We start from the raw sequence: 19,636 nt of genomic DNA, 5'->3' as shown, positions 1-19,636 counted from the left end.
GGAAAGCAGGTTTACAATAAAAGCAGGTAGGTACAAGTTACACACTGTATCTATTCCTTGGTATGTTCCATTGTCCCAGTTGTTTATGGATGGTACAGAATTCTCCCAAAGCCCAAGGAGTGAAGTGTGGAAAGATTATGTATTCATCTGTGAAATTCAGTGTATTGAGGTTAAGGATCCTTTCACTCCTCCTCATCTTCAGTCATGATTCCTGAGGCTTTGATCCAAATGTGAGAGAGATTTTGTACACCTGGTCTCACTGCTTTTTTTTTTTTTTTTTTTGGTACCGGGGATCCAACTCAGGACCTTGCGTTTGAGAGCCAGGCGGCAGCACCACTGAGCTAAATCCCCACCCCCCTCACTGCTTTTTAAACTTTAATATTCTTAAGAATCCCTACCTGGGGGATCCTGTGAAATTCAGGTTCTGGTTCAGCCAGACTGAGGGAAGCCTAGGTTCTGCAGTTCCAATCTCCCTGCTACCAGTCTACTGGAGTATGTTAGTCAGGAAAGAGTGATGATACCCCACAAATATGCAAACACCATCCACCTTATGAGGCGGGCAGCATCACAAGGCAAGTATTTCCTACTCCAGGAATTTCAAACTGCTCACTTCCTTATATGCCTTTTCAACTTCTTTCCCCACTACTATGTACTCAAATTTCACACTTACTTATTACTCATCTTTACATTGTGAAAGCAACTGAGAAGTGCAGTTAGATTACCTGAGTTTGTAGTAAATCTTAATGTTATACTACAGGTAAAAATGGCTTCTTGGATAAAGGTGAACCTCCCAGCAGGACCCTAATAAAATAGGATAAAGGGAAAGAAAAGTCTGTTGAGAAGACAACGTGCCATAAATATTTAGGTCATAGAAGTTTCGTTGCTTAAGGCAACTAAATCCTAGATTAAAACTGCTGAAATAGCTGTGGGCACACGAAGGGACTCCAGTCTGAGGTGAAAAGAACAAGATGAAAAGAAAAGGATCCAGAGGAAACAGGGAGAAAAATGTCCAGAGGAAAAGTGAGCTAGGGGAAAACACTGGAGAGCTGAATGCTTTCTGGTGAGGGATGAGCTTGTTCTAATTTTCTCACCTATCTGGTCCCAGGGCAGCCAATTTCTCCCCAAGAACAGTAAATCAGGATGCCCATCTCTTGCTGGTAATAACCCCTGGCCAAGTACATCAGAACCTCAGGGAACTCTGATGTCTGATAGATTCCACTGTTTTGAGTATCTGTAAAGTACTCAATTTATATATGAAAATCCAGGGCCTGGGAACATCTGACTGGTCCATACTTACAGAAGTCATACTGCTAGAGATGGTCTTTAAATGTAAGTCTCCTGGCATTCAAGCTAATGTCTTCCCCTAAAGCCTCTCCCCTTGGGTGATAGAAGAGTTTGTTAGAAATTCAAAGGCTTTGTGTAGAATATGTATCACTTATTCATTGACTACTTTCTCCCCCAGTGTTGTGAAATTATTTCTTACAAATTTGTGGAAAGATATGTAGCATTCACATATATGTAAAATTTACATTTTAAAATTATAAGAGTCTTTCTTATCCTCATGAACACACCTGCATTATTGACTGTATGATCTCAGTTAAAATTTGATGAATTAATTGTGACTATCCTCCCCACCTTATACTAAAATTAATGTATTAAAATGTATTTTGACAAATTGGATGCACATGAAAATACTTGAGAAACATGTTAGGAAATAAAATATATCTAAACATAGACTGTATCCTTAAACTTGTACTTTTAGTGATGAAATAAACATATATTCAATACAGTCCTTTAAAAATATTCAATAATCTGCAAAGAAAAAATTTCTCAAGAGATCCTTTTATAATGTTGCATGTACCCTGTTAGAGTAGTTTCCCAAACTATTTCCCCCAAATCCTTTAAAAATACAACATGTGCACTCAATTAGAATAAATTATCATGCTGGAATTTAAATTGTTTGCTGTTTGCATATTTCACTACAAGAAAAAAAACAGCAAGAAAGCTTATTGCCTAGCATGATGACTACATATATTAGGCAGCAAAACAATTATTTGGTGATTGAATATGCATAAATATATAATCACATGCCTTCTATATATGGAATCTTTTTTTGCTATATGTAAAAATATTTTGTCAAAGGTTATTGTCGAAGTGGTAGAGTGCTCAACTAGCATGCAGACAGCTTTGTGTTCTGTCCCCAGAACTACAAAATAATAATGATGATGATGATGATTATAATACATTATTTATTTAGTATATGTATTTATATAATTTATACCTTATATATAAGGTGAAATTCACTATGATATGGTTTTGTGTACTATTTTGGAGAAATAATTTGCCAGTAAGGCTATTTTTGCATCAGTAACTAAATAAATACTTCTCAAACTTTAATGTATAAGATTATACTATCAAAATCTGAAAATTAATGGAGAATGCCAGATATTTTGCATATACGTGCTGTATATCTATAAACACCAATTTCTTCCTTCTACAGAAATGTTCCTGCTTTGCATAAATTATTTCCTTTTTATCCTCACAATAACCTTTTGTGACAAGCATGTTTATTACTGCCATGTACAAATAAAAACACTAAAGTAGATAGCTGAGGTCATAGAGTTATTAAGTGGTAAAAGAATAAAATAAATATAAAAGTGCTCACCAGACTACGCAGCATTCCAGGGCAAATCCAGAAGCTGCTAGTTTGTTAAAAAAGTTTTATTGGAGTTTGTTAATAAAGTTTTATTGGACAAGATGTCAATAAATGCATTGGTTCAATTTTATGATTTTTTTTATAATTTTGAAATGTATGTTGCAAATAATATAGGAGAAAAATGCAGATTGGTAGCCCAATTTTTTCGACTTATATTTCCAGATACTATAGTATAAGGGTAAAAGTTCATCACCATTTGTTATATTTTCTATCATTTTGTTAAGTAATTTATAAGACAGAGTGATAACTGCCTTGCATTGGCCTTAGTAGATATTCTAGACATTCCAGACAGAGGTCAATGTATATTAGAAATGTATGCTTTTTAGGATTAATATTTGAAGTTATAACTTTAAACAGATTGCAAAATATTTATAAGCAGTAAAATCTAATGAAGTTTTGGTGGTATTCTTTTACAGTAACAACTTCAAAATATATTTGTTTTTAATTATATTTTCTTGCAAAGCTCTGTTTTGGAAGCTACAGGAAAACATACATTGTAAAATTGCTAATAAATTGTAGAGGGGCTGTGCAGCATATTTCTCTTACTAATTTTAAGGGGGAGTTTTTCAACATTATTGTGAATCATAATTATGTCATTATATGTTATAAATATATTACATGTATTTACACTACATAATTAGACCTAATTCTAATTATGTAGATTCATGGTAATCAGCTAAAATTTGCTTTAAAAAAGTAAGATAATTCCTCTAACAGATGCTACCTTAATAGAATATTAAGTTTGAGAAAAATCTCATGAAAATAAAAAAATTAATAAGTAATGGTTAAAACTTAACACGTAGTTGGAATAGGGTGTCATGTCACCACTCCCCAAAGCTTCATTATAAGAAAATGTGTTTGTTCTCAGATACACTTGAAAATTTTGTAAATAATGTTTTGGAGAAAATGCCTCTTAAATTGAAGGAGAAAGTAATCCAATAAAAAGACTTCAAAGTTTTAAAGATTTGTTTTGGTTATAACATAAATACTCTCTTTTCAAAGCTCTTATATAAAAAAACCTTTTTAAAAGAAATGTTCTAGTAACAAAGAGGTAAATAAAAACACCATTTCCCACTGGAATCTTGCTCTCTAGATGTTAAATCTAGCATCATTGCTGTAAATTGCTAGTTGTAGTCTTTGATTGACATGTTTACCCAGATAATGTAACAGTTTTTGTGAAAGAAATCTACTTAGTGTCTGGATGACATGAAACATGTTTCTTGTGGAAGGAAAAGCCCCAAAGTGTTCTTTCAAATGAGAGTCTTTTCTCTCCAAATCTTTCCAGCTGATAACGAATCGTGTAATTTGTTTTACTCCCTCATTTACACAACATTAGGAGTTCAATTGCAGCGTGCATCTAAACATACTTTGAAATCCCCTCAGTGGCTCTGTCCTTGACTTTATTTCAAATTAATTTACATTCTGAGTCCCAGGGAAGGCCATTCTGTACTAGAAGACTTTCACCAGGGAACTCAGTTGGTGGTCCTGAGCACTATCTTTTCTATTGGGTTTAAACCTTCCTTTTGCTTTGTAGATACCCAAACAACATGCCATAAATGCTTCAAATGAAGGAAATCATTCATTGTTTCTAGTAATTTTCCCACTAAATGTAAAATACACTCTTTTCTTTCTCTGTAAAATATATTTTTCCTATTAAAGCTGCCACAGGTTTTAAATTAACATGGGGGTGATGAAAGATATATCTACCTTAAATTTGAGTGGGTGAGCTTTATCTTCACACTACTGTGAACCTTGAAACTATATAAAATAGCAAATAGCCAGGATACACAAGAACAAACCAAAATTACTTCTTCTGAGAAAACTGGTCAAAGTAGTCAAAAGACAGTCTAACAGGGCCCTGAGGTTGTTCAGAAAATGTACTTGGGGTTCAGCAACTGGCCTTTAACAAACTTCTCTATAGCCAGTCAATCTTGAAGCGATAAACTAATCACTTGTTTAAATTGACCAATCACACTTCTCAGTGGAATTTGTAGCTAATGTTTCACAAGTCCTACCTTGCCACTAATTTGGGAGACCCTTCATGAGAGGCTGCACTCTTTTTATACCTACATACAAGTTCCCAATGCTTTGTCTCTAAATTAGTATCCCTTCGACAATCTGAAAACCTCAATCCACAAATCCTAATGTGTGCATTGGAATAGGTATTCCTCACCTCCAAGGAGAACAGTAAATGTAGCTACACATTCGTTTTGTCTTAGTCCTTATTAGTTTTTTTTAACCAGAAAAATTAAATCAATCCTGAAACAAAGAAAGCAAATCAAAAAGTTTTATGCCAACCTTATCAATGGAAGAACCATAGCAGTTAAGCATTTAATACATTTGATTTTGTTAATGCACATTATTTGCACATTTTTATACTAAAATCCAAATTTGAGTTCTTATAGACTAGCTTGAATGCTGAAAGACTCATGGTGAAGGGATTATGTTGATTCTTGTTTGTATACCAACTGAGGCAAAGTTAGCAGAGCTTAATTTCTTTATGAACACTGACTACTTGCCTGACTAGCCAGTGTTAACAAGAAAAAGTCTAGATGTAAGAAAATGTTTGTTCTTGGCACTTCAGAAGCTAAGAGGAATGGTACATAACACAAAATGGACAGATTCATGCAAGGTTTTTTTTGAAGAAATTTGTATATTTCTGGCAAGTCAAAGGTTTTGTGCCTGTTGCTGTCTGTTTCTTTGTTTAAAGAAGAGTGGCTTGTTTCCTTTGCACTGGGGACTAGACCACTTGACTATTAACATTTTAATACAAAAGATTGTGCCTCTTATTTAGTAGACTGCCTGAAGAGCCGAACAGGATGCCTAGAAAAGATACTTTGTCACTATTTGGAAATGACTTTTGTTTCATTTTCTTCCTTTGTATATTTATGTACAAAACATAAAACAGCATACCACAGTCACAACAGGTACTTCAAATAGTCTGGAGAGCAAAATCAGTTGTTGAAGTGAAGAGGAGAGACAGGGCCAGTGTGTGAAAGAAGCCCCATTCCTTCTGCTTGTCTTGTCCGAGGTAGACATTGCTAATCCATCACAGCCCTCTCTCCTGCTGAGCCTGCACACAGCACTGAATCCTTCTCCATACAGGACTTCTGTCAGCCACTACCAGTCAGCTGGAGTTGGCAACTATTTACAAACCATTTGCTATTGTTGGATTAAACTTCCTTTCCCTGGCGACACAAACAGAAGGTAGCACCTTTATGTCTTGAGCCTGACTTGCCTCTTCAAACCAGCACTGTGATTATTTTTTTACTACCTGATTCATCTGGTGAATTCACCTCGTGAATTTCAAGTGCTGTCCTAGATAAAGGTGTTTTTGTGAATACATTGTGAAAAGCAGCTCCTTAGACTTGAGAGTTATAGAGTAGATTTCATTATTTTGTTTCAATATTTTAGAGTGAAATGAAAATTTTCTAGATAATAATTTGAAAAAATTATTATGAAGATTATTATAGAATCCCCTTTGCCAGTGCAGAAATTCTCAGTCAGGGGTGACTTTACCCACTAAGGAACATTTACCAATGTCTGGTGATATTTTCAGTTGTCATAAGTGGGCAGAGGCAGGTACAACTGGATAGAGGCCAGTGATGTTACTATACATGCTAAAACATATAGAACAGGCACCTACAAACAAAAATTGTCTAGATATGAAATCTCAGTACTGTTGCAGTTGACAAATCCTGCTATTAACTATTAAAGACCTTAATTCTATGTAGATATTGAAGATAATTTTGGAACTGAAATACGTAAACTACTAATTTGATTTATAAGAGAACGTAAATAGTCCTTTACAAAAACTGCTGCCATCATGTTTATTTTTGGAGTCTGTCTTGAGTCCAGTGTCACAAGTTGATGAGTAAGACATTTCCCCAAAATAAACAGTCAGTGGGTGCCACAGGGCCCGCCTCTAGACTGCAATTGAAACTTGACATTGTACTTCTTTTTCATCATCAGTGAATGACCAGAATGTGAGCTCTTCAGTGTTTCACACTATATTGAATCTCACACTGAGAAACTGCTCTTATAAAACAAGATGGATTTCAAGGGTTCTCCATGTTTTTAAAGTGTTAAGTTTAGTCTCACGAGATTTTTTTCCCCTACGAAAACTTGGTTCTGTCTATACAACATCCCAGTTGCTCATTTTTTAAATACTCTCATTACTAGATGTGGCCATGTTTTGCTTAAGTGATGGGAGTGAAAAAGTTTTCACCTATTATACCCATCTCCCAAAAAAAGCTTTGCTTTCTGAGAATTAAGCCTCATACCTCTTCCCTACCCATTTTCAATCAGAGATAATGCGCGCCTTTTAGACTGATTCTCCAGACATGCTGACTGAGAACATTTCATATTAACTCCAATATATAAGCCTTAATAAGCCAATTTCCCATTCAGTTTAATCTATTTTCAGTCGATGAAAATAATTAAAAATGCTAACAGTTATGGTAATTTTCAATACACTGTGAGAGAAGCAATTTAGATAGCACCTTCCCAACAAATCTATATTTGTATAAATGCTGATCAAGAATATTTGTTCAATTTTATACAAATCAAACATGAATAATTTCTTCCATATTACTCCTTCCATTGTTGCATTTTCTCTCTATCTAGTTATCCATTTGCTGTTGGCATGCTGCTCTAGGAAGATTTGATTAAAATCAATAAGTTATTGGGAAGATGGCAATTAGCAGTCTTTCACCTATAATAGCATTGTCTGTTAAGCTTCCTTTGTGTTAATCACAATATTTTAGCATGACTCTCCTACCTAGCCATGCAGTTTAATGAAATGGAAAGTTTAAAAAGCATCCTTAATTTAGGGCACTAGAAATATGCTTCTGTGTTTTCCACTGTTTTGATAGGAGTATCCAGAAATTATGTAGTACATCAGAATCCTCATCTCAATTTGAGAATTTCCTGGTTTTAAGATCTCAGAAAAAACTGCACAGAAGTTTACAATGCATAAATTTCAAGGGGGTTCAGTGTAGCGTAAAAAGACATCAACAAATATTACTGTATGGATTTCTTCACTATTTCAAAGTGACTTGATAGTATGTTTGTAATAAGTAACGGACATGGAGAAGTTCTCTACTTTGGCTAAGTGCCATTGAGTGGTAAAGGCCTGAGCTGAAGACCCAACCTTGACTAATGGCTCTTGACTGCAGTAGTGATTGTCAAAGCCCTTAATTACCATGAGATCATGGTATCCTTCTTTTTACATTTGTTATCATTTGTTATCATTTGTTTCTGTATTCTGAAGACTCCTTTGTTTATTTTAGTCACTTTTTCCTTAGTGGAAGCACACACAAGCATACACATATATACATACACACACACACAAGCACTCACACGTTTGCACAACTGATGTGCTTGTTATTAAATGATGTATTAGGTTTTCTATCTAAAATTCTAACATAATGACAATTGCTATGAAAACAAGCACTTAAACTAGGAAGTGAATGATATTCATTTTAGCTCTGTAACTAACATCCTAATTCATAAAATAACTAATAATTCTCCACGTAGAGAATTGGCATAACAAGCATTAAAATGGAAATACTCAGGTAATTAGTGGACGTTTGGAAACACTTTGGTTTTTTAGGGAATTGCCTATTGATTGCCTAATTCTGTAAAACTTAGTGTGCCTGTCAGATATTCCTCTAAAGAAATAAACTTCAAAGTAGGAAATCCAAAACTAATGCAAAAGAAGTATGAAAGTGAGTTTTACCCTTAAGGAATTGTTTGTCTAAAGAGCTAAAAGATGTAAAGAGATAATGCAATTACAAGGATCACTCATGGCAACTCATTTTTGTAGGAAAAGAGAAACTATGATATTAATTACTCACTTGTTTCCCAGCCTGTAATGTCCAAATTTTTCTAATAAATTGTACAGTCCTCCATTATAGTTGTCGCAGAAGATACAGCCTAAAATAAATGAAGTGACTTCTAGTACTCAATTCTCTTAGCTCCCTATTTTTATGTAATAATTTTTATATCCATACAGATAAGAGATCTGATACTTGGTGTCATTTTTATGCATCTAAGAAGTTTAGATGACTATTTTTAATAATAATAGGTCTTATTATAATATACTCAAAAGAAAGTTGGAAGAATTTTTCTTCTAGCTAACATCTGAAATATTTTGTAAAATCTTTTTACAGAATTCTCGTATTATAATGAATGTTACTTAGATGTCAACATCACCTGCAAGAGAACACACATATTATTTTTCAGTAAGTAGTGAATTCATTTTACCCTTTTAAGAATTTGAAATACACAACTTCCCTAAAATATTTATTATGGAAATATTCTGGCAAATGACAAAATTATGTGTCTTATTACATAGCTCCCTGTTACTTTATGTCTTGAATGTATAGTGTTTTGGAGGATGACTTGAAAGGAGCAGTATGTTTTTAATGGCAAAGAGGAAAAGGAGCAGAAAGGGCTATGATGTTGCACCATCCACTGCATTTAGTTTTCTCTGTAATCACAGAGCTATTCTTTCTTATTTTTCTTGTGTTAATTAACTCCATCTAACTTTGTAAATTAGAAATTTGGAGACATTGAAATAATCCAATTCAACATTTTATCCTTCACAATTTCATGTGCATATTGAAACAGTTATTCAAAATATATGTGTCCTTACGCTGGTGAAGATGTAAAAAAGTTCAGTAGTGTAGAAGAAAGGGAAAGAACTGGACACAGTTTTGTGGCTCTTGGGAGGCACTACATTAAAGGTGTTAGACATCAGAGTACACTAAGTGGGTGGAGGACGACTACCAGGACTGGGTACCCAGGAAGACGTGAATGGATGCCACATCGCATACTGGTTCAGTGGGCATTTTGCCATGAATACGTCTCATGCTACTCCTAAAAATGGGGTGGGGGTGCTCAGTAGGGATTCCTGAGCCAAACTCTAGGAACACTGAAAAAGTATCTCATTCATGAAGCCTAAGAAAGTGGATTTTAACACATATCTTTGTTGATTCACATGTAGGAGGTGCAATGTTTGCAACTACAGAAACAGTGTCTAGGTAACAACTGAAAATCCATGTGCTCTTCCGTCCTTCTCTACCCATGTCACGGTTAAGTATCACCCAGACAGTATTATCACCACTTGATTGAATGTGATTGAAAGATTTGTTCAGTGTGATTTCTTAAATTAGATGCCTCACTAGAAATATTGTGAGTATTGCTTGGTTCCTCGAAGTACTTGAACATACCATAGAATATTTTTGATGGGAATCTATGAGAGTCTGATGAAGTCCCAGGCTACTTGGGCAGGTCACTGTTCTAAAAGGGCACTGACATAGTTACCACCAGGCCAGTGACATGGAGGATATTGCACTTTTCAGAACTTCTTTCTGAAAGGAATAATTCAGTTAACTGCTTGGCAACTTGGGGTGGGAGGCAGGTGAGATTCCCAAAGTAAATGCTAGAGTTACAGTAGCAGACCCTTCTGTGCCATTTTGAGAAAGTTAGCTGACTGGGTTTTCTTTTACTGAATGTGTTATACGATTTTGGGGTAGATATATGCTTTTTGGGAAAATATTTGCTACCTATCCTACAATGCTCTACAACAGAGTAGATATTGTTTCCAGAATATTTTCAGTTCCTTCAGAAGCAATACATATGTAGCTATTTTTGTACATTTTAATCTTCTCTGACATGGCTGGGAATTTTTAAAAAATAAGTAGTTTTTTGCCCTTAAGTATTTACAGGCTATGTGGAAAACAAGTGTGTAAATAAATTCATACCATAGCAAGTGTGTTGTTTTAAAGGTACTGAATGTACTAGAAGTGTAAAGAAAGCCAGTATTGTACCCTGCGATATCTCAGGAGGTTTCATAAAATGATATGTGAATTGGTAAAACAATTGAAGAGGAAAGCCAGGGCATTCTGAGAAGCAGGAACAGCATATGCAAAGGCAAAATGAGACATAAAAAGAATGCTCAAAAAACAACAAAGTGTTCTTACAGTGGGAGAGAACGAGAGAACAGCTAGAGTCTGAACTCCTAATCTTCATGCTAAGACACTGAGATTTTTATCTTTTAGTGCTATTGATGACTGCTAATCTGAATTTTAACAGATTTTTCAAGCAAATTTTACTAAAATTGAAATATACAGATTTTTGTTCACAGGAGTTTTCTTAGTTGTAATAAATTAACTGAGTTGTAAGACTTTGAAATATATTCCTCCCATCTAAATTATATATTTCATGAGAGAAGAAATCAAATTTATCTCATTTATAACATTATAGCATAATGATCAGGGTTCAATCAGAGAAGCAGGGCCATTTAGGAGCTACATAATGTAATATGATGGGCTTCTCCATAGGCATTTGACCTTATGCACTGTGTGAGGTACTAAAGTCTTGGTGGGGCTTTTGTGTTCATGTCTGATATTGAAGCTTAAAGTTCACAGACAGGAGGTTAGGGAGGAAGATGGCTGTAAAATATAGAAGATCAAGAGGATACTGAGACTCACAGCATAAGCTAGAACCTCATGAGGTTGCGCTGGAGCCCATATCACATCTGCCTTCTCCTGACCTCTATGGGGTAGTTATTCTGCACAAACCAGGGTCCTACATGGAGCTCAGCTTGCATTTCTGGCCTGTCAGTCAAAGAAGCTTAAGGAGGACCCAGGGGAAGGTAAAGCCCATAAATGAGTGATAACATTAGCAGATCATTAACAGTGTGTGTGCACTCAAAAATGGCTGTTGCATCACTTTGAGCTCCTACCTCTACCATGAGAAACACCTCTTATAGCTCAACCTAACCAGGAATATCAAGGGAAGAGAATCCTACAAAATGTAGTTCTGCCCTACTAAACTGATACATAAAGCCCCACAATAGCTATTATATTCAGGACCTTCAAAACACCTAGCACTTAGTAGGCTCTGTATGTTCGTACTTATGGAATAAACATACAGATGAATGACAGACATATATATGGCAAGGTGAGGGTTTGCCAAAGACTAACATGAGTTCAAAGAACAAAGACAAAAGAACTAGTCATCCTTTATTGCCTCACAGAAGGGAGTCCTATGTCAAACAGAAAACACATACAACTCTGCCTCTGTGCCTGTCTCTTACACATTCACATATCATTAACACGCACACACATACACATTATTTTTCTTCCTTAAAATGTATAAAATGTAGGTAATGAATTTGTTGAAACATCACTGGCCTAGTTTCTGGGCTATAAACTCATCACAGTAATAACTACAAAGGCTTTACAGTAATGGCATATGAGTAGGAATTTGCGAGATGAAATTTTTGGCAGTTCATTAGTAAATTTCGGTTTTGCCTCAGCCTTAGGGAACAGAAGGAATCCCAGAAGGTATAGCAATCAGCAGATGAACAAACCCTCCCCTCAATAATGTGAAATGCTATTTTAGAAGAATGAAACAATAAGATGTAAAGCCTGGAAAATGAAATAATAGCTCATTAAAAATAATCATTCTGAGTTATGTGGGCAGGGAGAGGATACATTCTAATCACCAGTATAATTCCAATAACTAATGTGGCTCTTTTAAAGGAACTTTATTGTGTGTTCCCCACACATGCCTTAACACTGGTCAGTTACATGATTCAAAGTCTTTATCACACTTTAATTCGCCTTTGTGTCCCTGGTACCTCCTGAATGCTAGCATGTCTCATTGCTCAATAATATTCATAGGAAGATGAAATAATAGAATGACTAAAGGATATGTAATAACAGACATGGGAAAGTTCTACTCCATGAGTTCGACATGGCTTGAAGAGACTAAAATTAGTTAATGAAATAGGCTTGAGTTGAGGGGCAGAACAATATGCAGGGCTCTTGCTGAGAGGACAGACTGACCTGGCTATTGTTTCCTCACTTAGAGCAAATCCTGAGCACGCTATAAAATTTAGAGGAAAGCATGGACGTGAGGACTGAGAAATGGAAACAATGAGGAGCTCTGAGGAGTCCAGTGTCTGCCTTGCCAACGTGGGTGTGTAATATTTGAAGTATGGAGATGAGGACAACACAACGTAGTATACTTTGCTGCTATGTTTTGTTTGTTTGTTTGCTTGCTTGGTTTTTTTCCATTTAGTTTATTGGTACATTTTAGCTATACAATACGGTTACATTCATCATTGGGATCTTGTATCTTTACGTGGTGCATCTTGGTTCTTATTTTTTTCCCCATTCCCCTGACCTCCTTTCACCCCCGCTACCCTTCCCTATTTACAAAGACTTTGTTTCCATGTTTTTCCTTTTCTCGTATTTTTTCCTTTCCCTTCTTTCCTTTCCCCTTCCCCTCCCACTTCCCCTATTCCTTTAGATATTTTCTTCCTATTTCACTTGTTTTAACTATAGAAGTTGGTTTCAGTAACTTAGGCCTCCAGTGTTGAAAAAGAATGGGAGCATGACTGAGGCCAAACCAGTGTCATATTAATGTGATTGGACAGAAACTCGCAGGCTGCCCAGATATTCTCAGCAATTCATCTCTCCTTTCCTCCAAGTATCTGCCTGGACAGGTTAGGATCCTAGAGGCCCTCCTCATCTCAGTGCTGTTGCTTTATAAGAGCTTAAAGGGAATTCATGATGAGAGGAGCTTCCTGTTGTATTAGAAATAAATAGAAGTGCTTGGTAGTCTTCATTTTTTTCTGGAAATCCATGTACAGAGTCTCTTTTTCCTCTTCTAACTTCTTGTGTTCATCTAGAGGGACACCACCGAGGGCCTTCATCCATCCTGTTACAGATTATAGACTGGGAAGCAGATTTCCAAGGCACAAATTTAATTTACAATAACTAGACACTGGACACAAACAACTATTAGCAAAAGGCACAAAGGAACAACATACCCCATCTGATGTGGAATCATTGGAACACAGAAAAATAATTTGAAATAAACACAGTAAATGTACTGAAAGATAAAGGAAGATGCCTTAACTCTTTTCTATGAAAAAAGGATATAAAGAAATATGAACAAAGAACAGGAAATCACAAAAAGAACCATAGAAATACAGGAATGAAAAATGATAGAAATAAAGAGCACAATAGTTAGAATAAACAATAGGACATATGGAGATTAAAAGAAGATGAGATTGATGAATTTTGGCAGGAAGCTGGAGAGAAAGATTATGAGATTGAAAATATAAGAAGAGCTTCAATGGACAGATATAAAAATACCAGTATCTGAGTAAAAGAAATCCCAGAAAGAGGAAGAAAATAGAAAACTGCCAAAGAAATAATTAAGATAAATTTTCTAGAATTAGAAAAAGTGCTGAAATGGATCAAATTTGAAAAGATTAGGACAAGGAAACAACACAAATAAGGACAACATCACATCTAGATAAAGTGAAATTTAAGGACAAAAAAGGTGAAACTAAAACTTTCAAAGAGAGATCACCTACCAAGAAACTACACTGACCTTGTGTTGTTTTTTTTTACAATAGTGGAATCTAAAGGCCAAAAGTGTACAGGTTCTAAATTTGTGAGAAAAAAAAACCCTAAAGGTGTATATTTACCCAAATCTTCATTTAAATATGAGGACATACACAAAATATTGTGAGCCATACTGGCCCTGCTTTTCTGTTACCCAAGCCACACACTAGAAATATACTTGAAAGATCTCACTGAGTAAAATAAAAATTCAGAAGGATCCTGTAAGTGATATAAAAATGAAAGAAATCAAATAACTTGATCAAATTTATTTTCTTAAAACAAGCTTGAGTATATGGAAATTATATTCATAACTCAAACCACCTGGAAATAAAAGTATAGACAATAAAGGAGAAGATATATTGATAAATTTAAGAAATTGGTAACAGAGAATACACCTTACCTTTGACCTTACAGGCAGAAAACACACACAAAAAACTGTGTAAAGCATAATTTTTTACATATGAGAAAAAGACTTGTTTATATAATGGAAAGTAGGACAGGAGCAGATGGTGGGAAATAAAGTATAAGAAATGAATAAAATATAAAACAGCAGCAAAGTCCTTCTATAACAATATTTGAAATAATTAAGGCAAATACCACAGACTCTTAAGAGTGTATTTTTAACAATAACAAAAGGGATTTACCAAAATACTCTTTATAAAAGATAAATTTGCTATAAAAATTTAGAAATATTAAAAAGCTCAGGAAATATAAAGCCAAACCAAGATCAGTCGGTACTCTTAATATCTGTTAAAATGTAATTTTTAACAGTGTAATCTTGAGCAGATTTATTTAAGATTTGGTGTTACCTAGAAAAAGAATCAGCCCCACACACCTCTTTTCTCTTGGCAGAAAAAGACTGCATCTGAACTCAGCTTCTCATGGGCCTATGGCTCCTACCGGAGAGGAGAGATCAGAGATAACTTCTATAGCCAGTTGCCATCCACATTCAAAATGCCTAGCATCCACCTTGTCTGGGACTCTTTTCATCGGTAAATTTACATTCCTGTTTCCCATATAAAAGAGGTCAATTAGAAATTTAGTGCTGCTTTTTGAAAGATACACTCAGCCTGAGTGGTTCAGATAAGCCTTTCTGTTAGGAAGCTAGGGGTTAGAGGAGTAAGATGAATGTTTTTTTCCTTTCTTTTTCTCCTGTTGATGAGGCTTCATAAGGCGCCTCTGTTTCCTTAACCATGTACCAGACAATTTTATCAAAATTGTTCTGAGAACTGGTAGGAAGTAGCCACTAAGGAACCTGTCTAACAATGTTATAAAGGGCCAAAGAAAGGTATTTTATATGAGGTATGATCAAAACATGGTGAATGTTTGAATTAAGAAAAGTATATTACAGTAAAAAACACATTGTCCGTTAGTTCTCCTCAAAGTCCTCCCCCTTACCTTGAACACATTTATTCCCATCATTCTTGCCACTTTTTGAAGCAGTTCTGGAAGTCCTCTTTTGTGATCATCTTCAGTTGAATTGTCCTGACTGCTTCTATGTCCTGAATAGATTCATAATGTTTACCTTTCACGGTCATTTTGACTTTGGAGAGGGGCCAGAAGTTCCTTGGTACCAGATCTAGTTAATAAGGTGGGTGAGAACATACTAATATTTTTACAAGGCTCCTTTTCCATTGGATGGTACTAAGAAGCAGCAGTCACTGTATTTTTATCACACCTCACAAAGACATTCATGAAAGACTTCCAGAACTGCTTTAGAAAGTGACAAGAAAGATGGGACAAGTGTGTTCAAAGCAAGGGGGAATATTTTGAGGGGAACTTAATGGCAATGTGTTTTTTACTGTAATAATTTTTAAAATTTAAACACATACCATATTTTTATCAGCCCTCGTATACTTATAGAAAGATCATTAGGGCAACATAATATTACAGCTATGCATCTGACATAGAACATATGAATAAAATGCAAAGTTGTTTCCTTGAAAATATTTTCAGACTGTTGGCAAGACTCACTGGAGAACGAATGGGGGAAGGCAATAATCGGTAAACCTGATGAGCAGGAGAAATAACTACAGTAGAACACAGATTTTTAAAAAAATTACATTATCTTAAGTTTAGCCTAACATACTTGAAAATACAGGTAAAATGGATAAATTATCAGAAATAGCTAAAATACCAAAATCGATGAAAAGTTGCAAGAAATACTATACTTAAAATTTGAAACAGTAATCAAACACATCTCTCTCCATAAAACCTCAGACCTATATAGCTTTAGAAAGAAGTTCTAGGGCTGGGGATTTAGTTCAGTGGTACTGAACCTGCCTGGCAAGTGCAAGATCCTGAGTTCAACTTCCGATACCGAACAAAAAATTTCTAGGCAACTTGGAAGAAAACAAGTCTTACTTTACCATATTTTCCATTCCAAATAGAAAAAGAACAAAATTCCCCAACTTTATTTATATGGTTGAGTGAAATATTGTTTCCAATATTAGAAAAATGTAAGAGAAAATAAATTTATGCATCTACTTTTACTCATGAATGTAGACATAATAATTTTGAATACACATAACTAACCAAAGCTGAAATACTACCTGAAACATTAATGAATTAATATTGAGAAATGCAAGAATGGTTCAACATCAAATTGCTTCTCTAAGAAGAAAGACTAACACTGCTCAATCCAGTGGTTCCTAAGTGTAGCCTCAGAATCTTATGGAGGGCCTGTTAAAACACTATCGGCTGGCCGTTTGTCTCAGTGATTCTGATCAGCATGTCTAGGACAGAACCTAAGAAAATGCATTCCTGACAAGTCCCAGTGGATGCTGATGCTGCAAGTCTGAAGATGACACTTGCAGATCAACTTCCTTGGGACAATGAATATTACTGGTGCTGCTATGCCACTGCGTAACATCCAACCCTTTTGTATCAGACATTGTGCCAGGTTTCCTACAAGCATTATCTCCGGTAATTTATTCCCTTCAGCAACCTCCTTTCGCTAAACCTACAAGTGCTACGTTCCTTGCATACAGCTTTTCAGGTGTGAATGGGTTCCAGCCTATGACCTCCTTTAAAAGTCCACACTATTGTAGTACACATCTTCCCATTGCCAATCACACTTTGTCTGAGGCTGCAGAGAAAAGGGACATAATTTTCTCTTGCCCCGTACTTCCAGAAAAATTCAACCCAAATGCTTTTCTCTACCACAGTCTCCCAGAACAAACCCCTGTATACCACCTGCAGCCTCGAGTTCCCACAGTACAGCACACCTCTTAGGACATGGATGATTCAGTTTAGTTGTGTATGTAAACAATGGTTAATTTAAAACACAACGGCATCAATGAATTTCTCATTTGAATCACAGAAAGCATCTGGATTGTGTTCTATACCTATAAATGATTTAATGAGAAATTTAGAAAATGCAGAACTTAAGGAAATATTCTTATTTCGTTAAAGGTTATATGTCAAAAGTAAAAAGTTTACTTAATAGGAAAGCTTTAAATTATTTGTCTTTAAAATTGGAAACAAGAGAAACCTACTTATTTTCTAACATGCCGCTGGAAAACTGCTAGTGTTATAAGGAAAGGAAAATAACAACGGTTTTAAGGATTTTTGAAAAAGAATTTTATTGTCTACAGTATATATTATAATACACGAAACACTAGAATTTATAATAACATTCAGCAAATTTCCTAGATTAAAAAAGTGGATAAAAATTTATCACCAACACTGACCTAGTTGAAAATAAAATAAATGAGATTCCATTCACAATAGATATATAACTGTGAAAGTGTCTAGGCATTAATGTAGCTAAGGCTATGCATGCAATCTTTGGTGACATTTAAAAGTTCTAATAAAGCACAAAGAAAATAAGTTACTGATATAGTCTTCATTGATATAAAATTAAGTGGTCTTAATTGACATAAAATTATGTAAAGTTGGTAGCCTTAAATTAGCTAGTTCAGGGTAATCTCACTTAAAGTTCTCAATAGAGTTTTTATGGAACTTGATTAACTTATCAAAATTTGAATAGAAAAAAATAAAAGCCACAACAATTGCTAAATGGTTAATGGAAAAAGAGAAAGAACAAGAGCTTGCTTTCTCAGATACAGAGACATGCTTCAAAGTCATATTAATAAAATGATTGTTATTGACCTAAGAATTTATAAATAGAGTAATGAAATAAGATAATTCAGAGGCAGACTCTTGATGTATAAGGTGTATACTTAAAATATGGGAGGTTTCTAAATGGATTAAAAACTTAAATGATGAATTTGAATAAATTAAATTCACAAACCTGTTCAAAGAACTCCATGAACAAATTTAACAGTTGAAAAATGAGAGAAGATATTTGAAATGCACAAGCTTGACAAGGGATTGTGACCTAGAATTCACAAGGAACTCCTACAAATGAACAAAAACACCACAACGCTAAAGAAAAAAATGGAAAAGGTTAAGAATAGGCAATTTCCACAAGTGGGCTCTTCAAAGGGTAACAAGTGTATCAAGAGTTTCTGAAATGTGTTAGTAATTAAACTAATGTGAAAATTAGCTATTACTTTATACCTAATAAATTAGGAAAAAAATATAATGCTGAAAATACCAAATGGCAGCTGGGATAGAGATAATTGCTATTCCTCTGAATAACCACCAGCAGTCTTTATTCAAATTTAGTATGTGAATATTCAATATATGTATTTTGGCAAACTAAAAAAATAAAGGCAAGGGAGGGCCAAACACAGATTTCTAATATTAAAGTGTCGTGCACTGAGTATAATTAACTAGCTGGTTCTAAGAATAACGAGGGGAAAAAATATAGAGTAACCACTGAGTAACAAAGGAGTCCTCCAATACAATCTGTAGTAACCTCATGGTAAAAGACATGGAGACTGATTTGGAATAGAACTGATTTGTGAGGGAGATTTCCTACTAAATTAAAAGGATCCTTTGGGACAGAGAATAATTTTCTAGAATATGAAAATATATATACATATATATTCTTTTTGAAATTTTTATTTTTGAAGAAACATATATAATGCATTAAAATAAGTTCAGGGCTATTACGTAATAAATGCATTTTTTTTTTTTTTTTTTTTTTTTTTTTTTTTGGTACTGGGGATCAAACTCAGGACCTTGCGCTTGCGAGGCAGGAGGCAGAACCAAACCATTGAGCTAAATCCCCGGCCCATAAAAGCATTTTTGAAATACTACACCATGTTTTAACACGTAAGGATAAAGTACACAAAATCATTACAAAAGCAGCAGAAAGTTGGATCCCAGCTTGTTTGGGTTTTCTTTCTGCAGTTACCACTTAGAGAAAATGAGTTTGGGCAAGATAAACAAATCTTATGAATTATGAAATCCTGAACCCATTATAAAGCCCTGTGTTTTAGTACTATAGTCAGCCTTATCAGCTGACCTTAACCACAAAAATAGTTTCTTCAGGCCCGGCATGATGAACAAAACTCTAAAATTAGTCCCTTATAAATCTGAAGAAATGTGCATATCAAAATGTTGGATTAATAAGCTC

General features: G+C 34.8%; 1 long non-coding RNA gene across 5 annotated transcripts in view; it reads left to right on the top strand.

The window, feature by feature from the left end:
* The window catches only part of LOC110344792 (uncharacterized), a 630,580-nt gene that overhangs the window by 528,826 nt on the left and 82,118 nt on the right, over positions 1–19,636 (top strand). For 2 of the 5 annotated variants that reach the window (XR_015444645.1, XR_002387602.2), the window contains 3 exons: positions 8,890–8,961; positions 9,726–9,813; positions 12,600–12,709. This is a non-coding gene — a long non-coding RNA (uncharacterized LOC110344792). Of the gene's footprint in view, positions 1–8,889; positions 8,962–9,725; positions 9,814–12,599; positions 12,710–19,636 lie in introns of those variants that run through there. The other 3 variants (XR_002387605.2, XR_002387600.2, XR_015444644.1) reach the window with 2 other exon arrangements.

This window comes from Heterocephalus glaber, unplaced genomic scaffold, assembly GCF_053883595.1.
Source record: "Heterocephalus glaber isolate CG9 unplaced genomic scaffold, H.glaber_assembly_v1.0 deba00001606, whole genome shotgun sequence".
NCBI classification, from domain to species: Eukaryota; Metazoa; Chordata; class Mammalia; order Rodentia; family Bathyergidae; genus Heterocephalus; species Heterocephalus glaber.
Note: the sequence above shows the minus strand (reverse complement) of the source record. Positions and strands in the feature narration are given on the sequence as shown.